Source organism: Arachis hypogaea, chromosome 4 (genome assembly GCF_003086295.3).
Source record: "Arachis hypogaea cultivar Tifrunner chromosome 4, arahy.Tifrunner.gnm2.J5K5, whole genome shotgun sequence".
Taxonomy (NCBI): Eukaryota; Viridiplantae; Streptophyta; class Magnoliopsida; order Fabales; family Fabaceae; genus Arachis; species Arachis hypogaea.
The window spans coordinates 46,937,695-46,951,963 of NC_092039.1; the positions used below are offsets into that span (position 1 = coordinate 46,937,695).

Here is a 14,269-nt window from a genome sequence, read left to right on the forward strand (position 1 = left end):
ACAGTTTAAACCAGAACAAGCATGCTTTTGTTTGCCTTTTAAAGAGTGGTCAAGGAACAATACCACCTTGTGAAATTTCTTGTTTTCTCTTTGTTGCCAGGAAACAATTTGATTTCTCCTTCTTCTCCTAGTTGTTGCTTCATGTTCTTTCTAAGATTCTTGTTTCCTTTCCTGCAAAGAGTGATGAAGTTGCTTGCTTCTCAAGCACTTGAGTGATTAGCTCAATATGTATAGGCAAGTGTCTGAGTCTTAAGTTGGTGTGAACACCAAACTTAGTCTCCTACTTACTCCTCTGCTCTTTGAATCCTTGAATTCTCCTTGGAATGAAGTTGCTGCTAAGGATTTTTAAGCATTTCTGTGATTGCTTAGAATGGTTGTTCCTTTCATATAATTCAAAGGTTGTTGTGTTCAGTTGATCTGTATGGTGGAACACCAAACTTAGAGTCACACATTCCCCTTTGAATTATTGATCCCCGGATTCATTGTTTGGTGTGAAACACCAAACTTAATTCTTTGCAATGCACAGAAACTACTTCACTTTTTTATTGAAACAAATAAAAGAAACAGCAAAGTAGTATTACCTCAGGTTGGGTTGCCTCCCAACAAGCGCTTCTTTAACGTCATTAGCTTGACGGTCAGCTTCCTCAGTTGAGGTGATATTTAACCTTGTCCTTCTCCTCCACATCTCCCAAGTAATGTTTGAGTCTTTGACCATTCACAGTGAAGGTTCGTTGTGACTTTTCTTCCATGATTTCTACTTGTCCATATTGGGAGACCTTGGTGACCAGGAATGGTCCAGACCACCTTGATTTTAGCTTTCCTGGAAATAGCTTCAGCCTAAAATTGTAGAGCAATACTTTTTGTCCCTCTTCAAATTTCCTTGGGGCTATATTGCTGTCATGCTTCTTCTTTGCTCTTTCTTTGTAAATTTTGGCATTCTCATAAGCTTCAGCTCTGAATTCTTCCAACTCTTGAATTTGCAACATCCTTCTTTCTCCAGCAGCTTTGCTGTCCAAGTTCAAGAGTTTCAAAGCCCAGAATGCCTTGTGCTCCAACTCCAGTGGCAAATGGCAAGCTTTTCCATATACTAGTTGGTAAGGAGACATTCCAATTGGTGTTTTGAAAGCTGTCCTATATGCCCAAAGAGCATCATCTAGCTTAATCGACCAGTCCTTCCTTGAAGTTCCCACAGTCTTTTCCAGGATTCTTTTGAGTTCCCTATTAGATATTTCGGCTTGCCCACTTGTCTATGGATGGTATGGTGTGGCTACCTTGTGTTTGACTCCATATTTTAGAAGCAATGCCTCTAATGGTTTGTTGCAGAAGTGGCTTCCTCCATCACTGATGATTGCTCTTGGAACCCCAAAACGGCAAAAAATGTGTTTTCTGAGGAAGTTCATGACTACCTTATTATCATTGGTTGGAGTTGCTATTGCTTCAACCCATTTGGAGACATAGTCTACTGCCACAAGAATGTAATTATTTGAGTATGAGATGGGAAAGGGTCCCATGAAATCTATCCCCCATACATCAAACAATTCAAGTTCCAGAATGAATTGTTGTGGCATTTCATTTCTTCTTGGCAGGTTCCCCGCTTTCTGGCATTCATGGCAGTGCTTCACTAGTTCCTTTGCATCTTTGAAGATAGTGGGCCAATAAAAACCACACTGCAACACCTTAGCTGCTGTTCTTTCTCCTGCAAAATGTCCTCCATAAGTGGAGCCATGGCAGTCTCATAAGACTTCCCTTCCTTCTTCCTCTGATATGCATCTTCTAAGTATGCCATCCGAACATTTTTTGAACAAGTATGGTTCGTCCCAGATGAAGTATTTGGCATCATTTACCAATTTCTTCCTTTGATGCTTGTTAAATTCCAATGGCAAACTCCCAGTGGCCTTGAAGTTTGCTATGTCTGCAAACCAGGGTGCTTTGTGAATTACCATGAGTTGTTCATCAGGAAAGCACTCATTTATATGTGTGCTTTGTGTGCTTCCTTCTTCACATGGTATCCTTGATAAATGGTCTGCCACCTTGTTCTCTACACCCTTCTTGTCTTTGATTTCAATGTCAAATTCCTGCAACAAAAGAACCCATCTAATAAGTCTTGGTTTGGATTCTTGTTTAGCAAGTAAGTATTTTAAAGCTGAATGATCAGTGAAGACAATGACTTTAGATCCAATGAGATAGGATCTAAATTTGTCAAATGCAAAGACTATTGCCAAGAGTTCTTTTTCAGTGGTTGTCTAATTCCTTTGGTTATCATTCAAGACTTTACTGGCATAATAAATCACATGTACCAAATTGTCTTTCCTTTGTCCTAACACTGCCCCAATAGCAAGGTCTGATGCATCACACATCAGTTCGAAAGGTAAGTTCCAATCAGGTGGGGCAATGATAGGTGCAGAGGAAAGTTTTTGCTTCAAAAGTTCATAGGCTAGCATGCAATTTTTATCAAATACAAAGGGTGTATCAAAGACAAGCAAGTTACTCAAAGGTTTGGCTATTTTAGAAAAGTCTCTAATAAACCTTCTGTAAAAGCCAGCGTGTCCCAAAAAACTCCTAACTGCCTTGACATTACTTGGTGGAGGTAGTTTTTCAATGAGTTCCACCTTAGCTCTGTCCACCTCAATGCCTCTATTAGAGATTTTGTGGCCAAGGACTATTCCTTCTGTGACCATGAAATGACACTTTTCCCAGTTTAATACTAGGTTGGTCTCTTGGCATCTCTTAAGCACCAAGGCAAGGTGGTGTAGGCAGCTAGGAAAGGAATCTCCAAACACAGAAAAATCATCCATGAAAACCTCAATAAATTTTTCAATCATGTCCGAAAAGATGGACAGCATGCATCTTTGGAAAGTGGCGGGTGCATTGCACAATCCAAAGGGCATGCGTCTATAAGCAAAAACTCCATATGGACAAACAAATGATGTTTTCTCTTGATCTCTTGGATCAACTACTATCTGATTATAGCTTGAGTATCCATCCAGAAAGCAATAGTAAGCATGTCCTGCAAGCCTTTCAAGCATCTGATCCATGAATGGGAGTGGGAAATGATCTTTTCTGGTGGCTTCATTGAGCTTCCTGTAGTCTATGCACATCCTCCACCCAGTGACAGTTCTTGTGGGAATGAGTTCGTTCCTCTCATTTGGCACCACAGTTATGCCACCTTTCTTGGGAACTACATGGATGGGACTAACCCATGGGCTATCAGAAATGGGGTAGATTACCCCTGCCTGCCATAACTTCATGACCTCCTTTTGTACCACTTCTTTCATGACGGGATTCAATCTTCTCTGAGCTTGAATGGAGGGTCTAGCATCCTCTTCTAACAAGATTTTATGCATGCATATGGATGAACTTATCCCCTTCAAATCAGCTAGGGTCCATCCAATGGCATCTTGATGAGTTTGTAGCACCTTGATCAATTCTTCTTCCTGTTCTTGGCTCAGGGCAGAGCTAATGATAACAGGATGGCTCTCATCACTATCCAAGTATGCATACTTGAGATTAGGGGGCAATGTTTTGAGCTCAGGTTTTGGTGCTTCCTTCTCTTCTTTCACTCTCTCAGGCATGCTTGGCATGGTTGTTTCAGCAGCCTTGATGTCACTAACTTCAATATCCTTGGTGAACTCCTCCTCTGCCACTTCCTTTGTTGTTTCCTCAAAGGTTTCTTGTACTGCAATGTCCACTACATCCACCCTCATGCATTCCTTTAGTGATTCTGATGGATAGCTCATTGCCTTGAATACGTTAAACACCAATTGCTCATCATGTAGTCTAAGAGTGAGTTCACCCTTTTGGACATCTATGATGGCTCCAGCAGTAGCCAGGAAGGGTCTTCCCAGGATTATCGAAGCTTTGGCTTCTTCCTCCATATCTAACACCACAAAATCGGCAGGAAATATAAAATCTCCCACTTTCACCAACAAATCCTCAACTATCCCATGAGGGAATTTAAAAGTTCGATCTGCCAATTGGAGGGCCATCCTTGTTGGTTTGGCTTCCTCAATCTTCATTCTTCTCATCATTGTTAGAGACATCAAATTGATACTGGCCCCTAAGTCACACAAGGCCTTCTCCACCATGACTTCTCCTATGATGCAGGGGATTTGGAAACTGCCTGGATCCTTCAATTTCTGAGGCAATTTGTGTTGAATGATGGCACTGCATTCTTCAGTCAACAACACAGTTTCCTCATTTCTCCAGCTTCTCTTCTTGTTCATTAATTCCTTTAAGAATTTTGCATAGAGTGGCATTTGCTCTATTGCCTCAGCAAACGGAATGTTGATTTGAAGCTTCTTGAAAATCTCCAAGAATCTAGAGAATTGGCCATCCTTTTCACTTTTCATCAAATGTTGAGGATATGGTGCTTTGGGTGTATAAGGCTTCAGGACCTCTTTTTCTTTTTCTTTTGTTGCAGACGGTGTAAAAGATTGTCCCTGTTCCTTGGCTCTCACATTTTCCTTTGCTTCATCCTCTGTGGTTTCCTTTGAGATCTCCTTTAGCTTCTTTCCACTTCTGAGGGTTATGGCCTTACATTCTTCCCTTGCAATAGCCTTGGCAGCATGAGAAACGCTTGGCCCAGGGGTTTGCTTAGACAAATACCCAATTTGATTTTCTAGCTTCTGGATGGTAGCTCCTTGGTTTTGCAAGTTAGAATTTACTTCTTCCTTAAAGGCTTTCAATTCGGTTATGTCTTGACCCATGGTTGCAAGCATTCCTTCTATCCTGTTTAATTGATCTTGAAATTGTTGGTTCGGATTAGGTTGAGCAGGTTGATTATTTTGGCCATGATATGGTGGTTGGGAGTAAGTATTTTGTGTGGCTTGGTATGATCTTTTGTTGGAGTTTTGGTATGTGGAATTGTTATGTTGGTTGGGGTTGTAAGGTTTGTGGTTTTGTGATTGGGTTTGCTGGTTTCCCCACCCAAAGTTTGGGTGGTTTTTCCAGCCTGGGTTGTAAGTGTTGGAATGCGGATCATATGGTTGCCTTTGTTGATTTCCCACATAGTTGGCCTCTTCCCAATCACCTCCTTCAGTGCTTACTTCCTCTTGATCTTGTGTGTGTATTGCAGCCGCTTGATTTGTTTCTAATTTCCTGGTGAGCTCTGCTAGTTGCTTGGCAAACACCTTGTTTTGGGCTAGAATTGTATCAACATGGTTCAGCTCTATGACTCCCTTAGTGTTGTGTCTCTCTGAAGCATAGTAGTACTCATTCTCAGCCACTGTCTCAATCACTTCAATGGCTTCTTCCACAGTCTTTTTCCTGTTCAATGAACCTCCTGATGAATGGTCTACAGCCTTCCTTGATTCATAAGAAAGTCCATCATAGAAAATATGCAATTGCACCCAGTCATGGAACATGTCTGGTGGGCATTTCCTTGTCAAATCCTTGAACCTCTCCCATGCCTCGTAGAGAGTTTCACCATCTTGTTGTCTAAAAGTCTGAACCTCAGATCGAAGCCTATTGACCTTTTGTGGGGGGTAGAAATGTGCCAGAAACTTGCTTTCCACCTCATCCCAGGTTGTTAGGCTCCCCCTTGGGAATGATTCCAGCCACTTAGCTGCCTTGTCCCTAAGTGAAAATGGGAACAAGAGCAGTTTATAGGCATCTTCCTGGACTCCATTGGACTTCACAGTGTCGCAAATTCTCAGGAATTTTGTGAGATGTTGGTTTGGATCTTCATTAGCACTCCCACCAAATGAACAATGATCCTCCACCAGTGATATTAGCTGTGGTTTGAGTTCAAAATTGTTGGCCTGAATGGGTGGTTTCTGAATGCTGCTACCACAATTCCCAGAGGTTGGGTTTATGTATGAACCAAGAACCCTCCTCTCGGGAATGGCATTGTTTCCATCAGCTCTCTCATGGTTGTGAACTTCTCTATCCATGTTGAGATCTAGAGCTTCCTCAAAATTGTCCTCAGATTCTCCTTCAGATTCTTCTTCTCTCAGTACTCTCTTTCCTCTTGCTTCCCTTCTAAGTTTATGAAGGGTCCTCTCTAGTTCGGTATATGGAGGAGTTGATGTCTCTCCTCTCCTACCTATCATACAAGAACACAGCACAGGCAACAAACAAGTGAAATACTCTTGGTTAATGGAAGAGTATGGTTAGAGCAGTTGAGGAATTAATTCAAATAGTTAGTGGGTCAGTGAGTTAGTTGCTTGAATTTAAAGGCATAAAGAAAGAAAGCAAGTAACAGAGTGCAGAAATTAAAATTCAACAAGTAACTTGAACTGAATTAACAAAACAAGAAAAATGCTCAATCTAGTTAACTTCCAATTTGAGAATTGTCAATCGAAAACCAATCCCCGGCAACGGCGCCATAAACTTGATAACTACGATTTTAGGAAATTGCACGATCGGCAAAAATTCCTTCCGGCAAGTGCACCGGTTATCGTCAAGTAAAAACTCACAATAGAGTGAGGTCGAATCCCACAAGGATTGGTTGAATGAGCAATTCGGATTAGAAGTGTGTTCTAGTTGAGCGGAATCAAGATTTAGATGAGAATTGCGGAATGTTAAATTGCATGAATTAAAGAGCGAGAAGCTAAATTGCTGAAACTAAAAAGGGATGGGGTGATTGCATGAATTTAATTGCAGAATATAAAGAGAAAGTGGTAGATCAGAAATGGGGAATTCATTGGGTTTTAGGAGATATTGAGATCTCCGAATCAAAACATTTTTATCCCTTCCTCAACCAATGCATTCTTTGAATTTTGCTTGGCAATCTTATATGATTGGATCCCAATCCCTTGGCTCACCAATTCTCTCTAAAAACAAACAAATTCCCAATCCCTTGGTTTAAATGTTCATAAGAAGAGATGATGCTCGATCACTGATTATACCACACAGTTTCATGAACCACAATTTGGTAGGATTACATGTCACAATATCCATCCAAACCCCAATCCAATTCACTGTGAGAAAGCTTCTCTAGCATGAATCCTCCATTCCTTTCCCAAGGTTCCGAAGGATTCCAATTATGGATAGTTTCTTTCCCAAGACAACTAACCAATGGAATTAGATCGAGAAGCTTTCTAACAAAATTCAAGAGAAAAGGTTGAAGAAGAAGATAAAAACTATTATTGATTCATTGAATTACAATAGAGCTCCCTAACCCAATGAAAGGGGTTTAGTGAGTCATAGCTCTGAATTCAATTACAAAAACTATGAAAACTAGCAAAATTATGATCCCCCAGTCCAAAAAAAAAATCCTTTCTAACTTAAATTCTATCCTATTTATACACTTTCTAAATTGAGCTTCTGTTGTGTTTCTTGGGCTTTGAGGCCTTTCCTTGATTTCCTTTTGCTTTGGGTTTATGATCCATAATCTTGATGAGGCTGCTGATCTAATTCTGTAACATTCATTGAGCAAACTTAGTGATAAACAAGTAATGACACATGACTCAACAAATTGAAATTCCAGACTCATCAATTCTTCAGGCCCAATCCCATAAACCATGATATTCAATTGGGTTTCATACCAGATTATGTTTAAGTCAATGTTTGTGCTCAAATGCTAACTTAAACTGCAATATCTTTGGCCCAGAAACCCTTTCAAAAAGTGGCGTTTAAGTTGCAGTTTAAGCTTCAGTTTAAGGTTAAACTGAAGCTTAAACGTGGAAATGGAAGAAAACAAACACGGAGTGTGAAATGTCGAACACGTTTAAGCTTCAGTTTAAGGTTAAACTGAAGCTTAAACGTGGAAACGAAGAAAGTAACCCTGGAGGAGAAATTGGGTCGAACACGTTTAAGCTCCAGTTTAAGGTTAAACTGGAGCTTAAACGTGGAAATGCTTCCTGGAGGGTGAAATGTCGAACACGTTTAAGCTCTAGTTTAACCTTAAACTGGAGCTTAAACGTGGGAATGAAGAAAGCAACCCAGGAGTGTGAAATGTCGAACACGTTTAAGCTCCAGTTTAACCTTAAACTGGAGCTTAAACGTGGAAATGAGAAAGCAAACCCTGGAGTAGAAAAATAGTTGAACACGTTTAAGCTCCAGTTTAAGGTTAAACTGGAGCTTAAACGTGGGAATGCTCCCTGGTGCATTTCTCATTTCTGGCGTTTAACTTCCAGTTTCAGCCTTCATGATTTTGGCGTTTAAGCTCCAGTTTAAGCTTAAACTGGAGCTTAAACGCCACTTCCCAGCATTATATGGCTTGGTAGTTTAAGTTCTAGTTTAAGCTTAAACTGGAACTTAAACTCCACATGTGATATTCAAGCTTCCTTTATTGATTTTGTTGCTTCCTTGCCCAGCCTCTTCTTCCCTGAAATCATCCAAACAACTGCATCAAAGTCTTGCAAAATTTCATGAGAATTCTTCCATGCATAGCATTCAAGTAATATAACTAAAAACTCATGGAATTTGCATCAAAATCATACTGTTTGGATGGTTCATTGCTTTGTTATTCATTTAACCATTCTTGGTTACTTTAAGCTCAAGAAAGTGCATAAAACAACTAAAACTAACAGAAAAAATGCTAGTGAAACTAGCCTAAGATGCCTTGGCATCATTCAACGCGCTCTGTCACAACACGGCTATTCAGCTATCGGTTCTCGATCATGTCAGAATAGAATCTAGTGATTCTTTTGCGTCTGTCACTAACGCCCCACAATCGCGAAATTGAAGCTCGTCACAGTCATTCAATCCTCGAATCCTACTCAGAATACCACATACAAGGTTTAGACCTTCCGGATTCTCTTGAATGCCGCCATCAATTCTAGCTTATACCACGAAGATTCTGGTTAAGAAATCCAAGATATATCCACTCAATCTAAGGTAGACTGGAGGTGGTTGTCAGGCACACGTTCATAGGTGAGAATGATGATGAGTGTCACGGATCATCACATTCATCAAGTTGAGGAACAAGTGATATCCTAGAACAAGAATAAGCTGAATTGAATAGAAGAATAATAGTAATTGCATTAATACTCGAGGTACAGCAGAGCTCCACACCTTAATCTATGGTGTGTAGAAACTCCACCGTTGAAAATACATAAGAACAAGGTCTAGGCATGGCCGAGAGGCCAGCCTCCCAAAGAGGGTTCAATCATAAAAACATGATCAAAAGATGTAAATACAATAGCAAAAGGTCCTACTTATAGAGAACTAGTAGCTATGGTTTACAGAAATGAGTAAATGACATAAAAATCCACTTTCGGGCCCACTTGGTGTGTGCTTGGGCTGAGCATTGAAGTATTTTCGTGTGGAGACTTTTCTTGGATTTAAACGCCAGCTTTTGTGCCAGTTTGGGCGTTTAACTCCCATTTGCCAGTTCCGGCGTTTTACATCAGAATTCTTGAGCTGACTTGGAACGCCTGTTTGGGCCATCAAATCTCGGGCAAAGTATGGACTATTATACATTGCTGGAAAGCCCAGGATATCTAATTTCCAACGCAGTTAAGAGCGCGCCAATTGGGCTTTTGTAGCTCCAGGAAATCCACTTTGAGTGCAGGGAGGTCAGAATTCAACAGCATCTGCAGTCCTTTTCAGCCTCTGAATCAGATTTTTGCTCAGGTCCCTCAATTTCAGCCAGAAAATACCTGAAATCACAGAAAAACACACAAAATCATAGTAAAGTCCAAAAAAGTGAATTTTAACTAAAAACTAATAAAAATATAATAAAAACTAACTAAAACATACTAAAAACAATGCCAAAAAGCGCATAAATTATCCGCTCATCAGTCCGCTAGTTGCAGGGCCATTCTTGTTGGTTTGGCTTCCTCAATCCTTATTTTCCTCATCATTGCTAAGGACATCAGATTTATGCTAGCTCCCAGATCACATAAAGCCTTTTTCACTGTGATTTCCCCTATGATGCAAGGAATTTGGAAACTCCCATGATCCTTTAATTTCTGGGGCAATTTGTGCTGGATGATGGCACTGCATTCTTCAGTGAGTATCACAGTCTCATCGTTCTTCCAACTTCTATTCTTGGTCATCAGTTCCTTTAAGAACTTGGCATAGAGCGACATTTGCTCTATTGCTTCAGCAAAGGGTATGTTAATCTGTAGTTTCTTGAAGATTTCCAATAATCTTGAGAATTAGTCGTCCTCTCCCTTCTTCTTCAATTGCTGGGGGTATGGGGCTTTTGGAAAGTATGGCCTCAGCACTTTTCCCTCTTGATGTGACTTGGGAGTGGAAACTTGAATTTTCTCTTGCCCTTTTCTTTTTCATTCTTCCCTTGTGGTTTCTTATAGGTTTCCTTCAATTCCTTCCCATTTATGAGGGTGATTGCCTGAAAATCCTCCCTTGGAGTTGAATTAATGTTGTTGTGAATGTTGTGGCTAGGGGCTTGCTTGAATAAGTAGCCAATTTGTGTTTCAAGTTTCTTGATGGCAGCATCTTGATTCTGCATATTGGATCGCATTTCTTCCCGAGATGTTTTACTATCTTGAACTTCTTTACATATGTCTTCAAGTAGAGTCTCAATTCTAGAAAGTCTATCTTCGGTTGGTGATGGTGGGTTGAGGTTAGGTGGTTGAGAAGGATGATTAGGTGGGTGTTGATAGGATCTCTGTGAGGGATGTTGGCGAGTCGCATTATTGTTGGGATTGTGGTTATGGCGTCTCTAGTCTTGGCCTTGGTCTTGTTGGTTTCCCCACCCAAAATTAGGGTGGTTTTTCCAACCAGAATTGTAAGTTTTGGAGTATGGGTCATGGGTCTGTCTGGGTGAGTTTTCAACATAATTGGCTTGTTCCCAGTCACCTTCTTCTCCTGCATCCACTCCTTCTTGAGCTGGTGATAAAGTGATGACTGCTGCAACTTGGTTCTCTTCCACCTTCTTGGTAAGATTAGCTAACTGCTTAGTGATCATCTTATTTTAAGCCAACAGTGCATCCATGTGGTTCAGCTCCATCACTCCTCGAGTGTTGCTCCTTTCAGAAGCATAGAAGTAGTCATTCTCAGCAACAGTCTCAATGACATCTATAGCTTCTTCAATGGTTTTCTTCTTGTTTAGAGATCCCCCAGATGAATGGTCCACGGCTTTCTTTGATTCGTAAGAAAGACCTTCATAGAAAATGTGCAGTTGAACCCATTCATTGAACATGTCTGGTGGGAACCTTCTTGTTAAGTCCTTAAACCTCTCCCATGCCTCAGAGAGAGTTTCACCATCTTGTTACCTGAAGGTTTGTACCTCAGCTCTCAATCTGATGATTCTTTGAGGAGGGTAGAATCTTGCCAAAAATTTGTTCACCACATCTTCCCAATTTGTCAAACTCTCCTTTGAAAAAGATTCCAGCCATTTAGATGCTTTGTCCCTGAGTGAAAAAGGGAACAAAAGTAGTCTATAGATATCCGGATGAACACCATTAGACTTCACAGTGTCACATATTCTTAGGAAGGTGGTTAGATGTTGATTGGGGTCTTCTTGGGCACTTCCTCTAAATTAGCAATTGTTCTGAACAAGGGTGATGAGCTGGGGTTTTAATTCAAAGTTATTGGCATGTATGGTTGGCTTTTGGATGCTACTTCCACAATTTCCTAGGTTTGGATTGATGTAAGAGCCTAGAACTCTTCTTTCTTTCCCAACATGATTCACATGGCCTTCTCTGGCATGGTTGTAAGCTTCTTCTTCATGGTTGTTTTCCAAGTTCTCCTCCATGTTTGTTTCAAAGTACTCTTCCTCTTCCTCATCACCAACAACTCTTTTTCCTCTTGCTTCCCTCCTTAATCTAAGGAAGGTCCCTCTGGTTCGGAATCAAAGGAAGTTGAAGCTCCGCTTCTTCTCCCTGTCATACGACAAACAGAGCACACAGCAAGAAATAAAATGAAGAGATTATTCTTGTTAGAGTGGATGTTAGTGTGAGTGGTGCAAATTATCAAACACTTAGTGGGTTAGTGAGTAGAATCATAAATAATAACAAAGAAAAAGAAAACAAAGAGGGGAGAGGGATGAGGAAGAAAATAATTGAAACTAAAGGTAAATGACTAGGTAAAATAAACAATCAAAAGAAAATGCTCAATCTAGTGAAATTCCAACTTAATCATTGTCGATACAAAATCAATCCCTGAGAATGGTGCCATAAACTTGATGCATGAAAACTTGTCTCTCAACAAATTTCCCTTCGGTAAGTATACCGAATTATCGTCAAGTAAAAACTCACAATAGAGTGAGGTCGAATCCCACAGGGATTGATTGGTCAAGCAACTTTAGTTGGAAAGATGTGCTAGTTGAGCTAAACAGAAATTTGGTTGAGAGTTGCAGAAAATTAAATGGCGGGAAAGTAAAGTGCAGAAAGTAAAGTGCAGAATCTTAAATGGGGATTTGGGGAATTAAGCATGAAGATAAATGGCAGAATGTAAAGAGAATGGGTAAGATCAGAAATGGGGGATTCATTGGGCTTAGGAGATGTTGCATTCTCCAGATCAAGTTCATTCGCATCTCTTCCTTAATCAATGCATTCATTGATCTCCTTGGCAATCTTAGGTGATTAGATCTCAATTTCTTGGCAACCCAATCTCTCTAAGCTTGAACAATTGCCCAATTCCTTGATTTAATTGCTCATGGGAAGAGATGAAGTATGGTCACTGATTATACCACATGTATTTCCAAATCAAAGTGTTGGGAGGATTACATGTCACTATATCCGTCCAAACCCCAATTTGGTCCAACATGAGAAAGAATTTCTAGCATGATCTCCTCATCCCTTTTCCAATGATCAGAGGAGATCTAATTATGGAGAGTTTCTTTTCCAAGACAACTAACCAATTGAATTAAGATCGAAAGCTTTCAAGTAAATCAAGAGAAAAGAAAGAGGAAGAAGAATGAAAACTATAATTGATCCATCAAATTACAACAGAGCTCCCTAACTTAATGAATAGGGGTTTAGTTGTTCATAGCTCTGAAAAATGGAAAATGGTAGAAAAATAGTACATTCTTAACAAAACTAGAAAATGCAGAAAAGTAAATATACAGAGTGTAGTTCTCCAAAAATGCCAAGCTCCCTTCTAGTTCAAAACTACTCCTATATATACTACTCTTCTTGATCTTCTAGTTAGTTCTTCAAGTCTTGGATATGGGCCTTTGATCTTGAGTTAAAGCAGTTACAATCTTCAGTGGGCTCAGCTTTGCTTGCAGAAAAGTGTGAGTTAGGCATGGACGTTAGTTAGGACGTTAGTGGTGTTAATGTTAAGTGAAAATGTGGGTCCGAGAACGTTAGTGACGATCACCTTTTTCATTAACGTTCCAACCCAAAATGATCTATGTTAACTTCAACATTAGTGGCACTAACGTGACCACTAACATTGCCTCTTTGTCCTTCGCAAACGTTATTAGCACTCACCTTTTCCAATAACATTGCTTTTTGCCCCATTTCCCTACGTTAGAGTTCATGTTAGTATAACTAACGTGACCCTTAACGTGGGCATGCCTAAGCTTCAAGAGCATTAGTGACACTTACCTTTGTCACTAATGCTTGATACGTAAAAATTAGAATTCACGTACAACCGGCAAGTATACCGGGTCGTATCAAGTAGTAAGACTCACTAAGAGTGAGGTCGATCCCACGAGGATTGGTAGATTAAGCAACTTTAGTTAAATGGTAGATTTAGTCAAGCAAACATAGTTTTGATTTCATGAGCATTTTGATTTTTAAACATAATTGCAAGAATTTAAATGGCAAAGAATGTAAAGAACTAGAATAAAGAAATGAAGTGCAAGTAAATGACGGAAACTTAAATTGCAAGAAACTTAAATAACATCAAAGGTAAATGGCAAGAAGTAGATGAACAGAATGTAAATAACAAGAGTAGTAAATAGACAGAATGTAGAAAGGGATTGGGAATTGGGTAATCAAATAGCTAGAGCAAGAGAAATGAGAGTTAATGATAGAGAGGATCATTAGGGATTAGAGATGTTAGTTTTCATGAATTGATGTTAGTCAAATCCTTCTCAATCATGGGTATAGATCCATGGCAAATGGGTGATTGAATCCCAATCTCTTGGTGATTCAATCTCTCTCAACATAGCCAATTGCCACTCTCGTGATCTAATTGTTCATGAGAAGAGATGAAGATCAATTTTAATCCAGCCACACAATTTCCAAAATCTCAACCAAGGAGAGTTACATCTCACATACTAACCAAGGTATGTTGATTGAGGAAATCATGAGAGGATGAACTCTAAACTGAATTATGTGGCTCATTCATCAAATTCACCACATAATTCATATAGATTAACCCCTCTCTCGATGGTGGTTGAATCTTTGAAGAACAAGAGTTCCCTCTTTAGATCAACCACTAAAATTGAGAAAGAGAAGATGGG

General features: G+C 39.9%; 1 non-coding gene across 1 annotated transcript; it reads left to right on the top strand.

Annotated features, from left to right (window-relative positions):
• Positions 1 to 5,361: 5,361 nt before the first annotated feature.
• On the top strand, positions 5,362 to 5,465 carry LOC112799357 (small nucleolar RNA R71). The gene has a single exon (XR_003200933.1). It is a non-coding gene; the product is annotated as a small nucleolar RNA R71 (small nucleolar RNA).
• Positions 5,466 to 14,269: the final 8,804 nt, after the last annotated feature.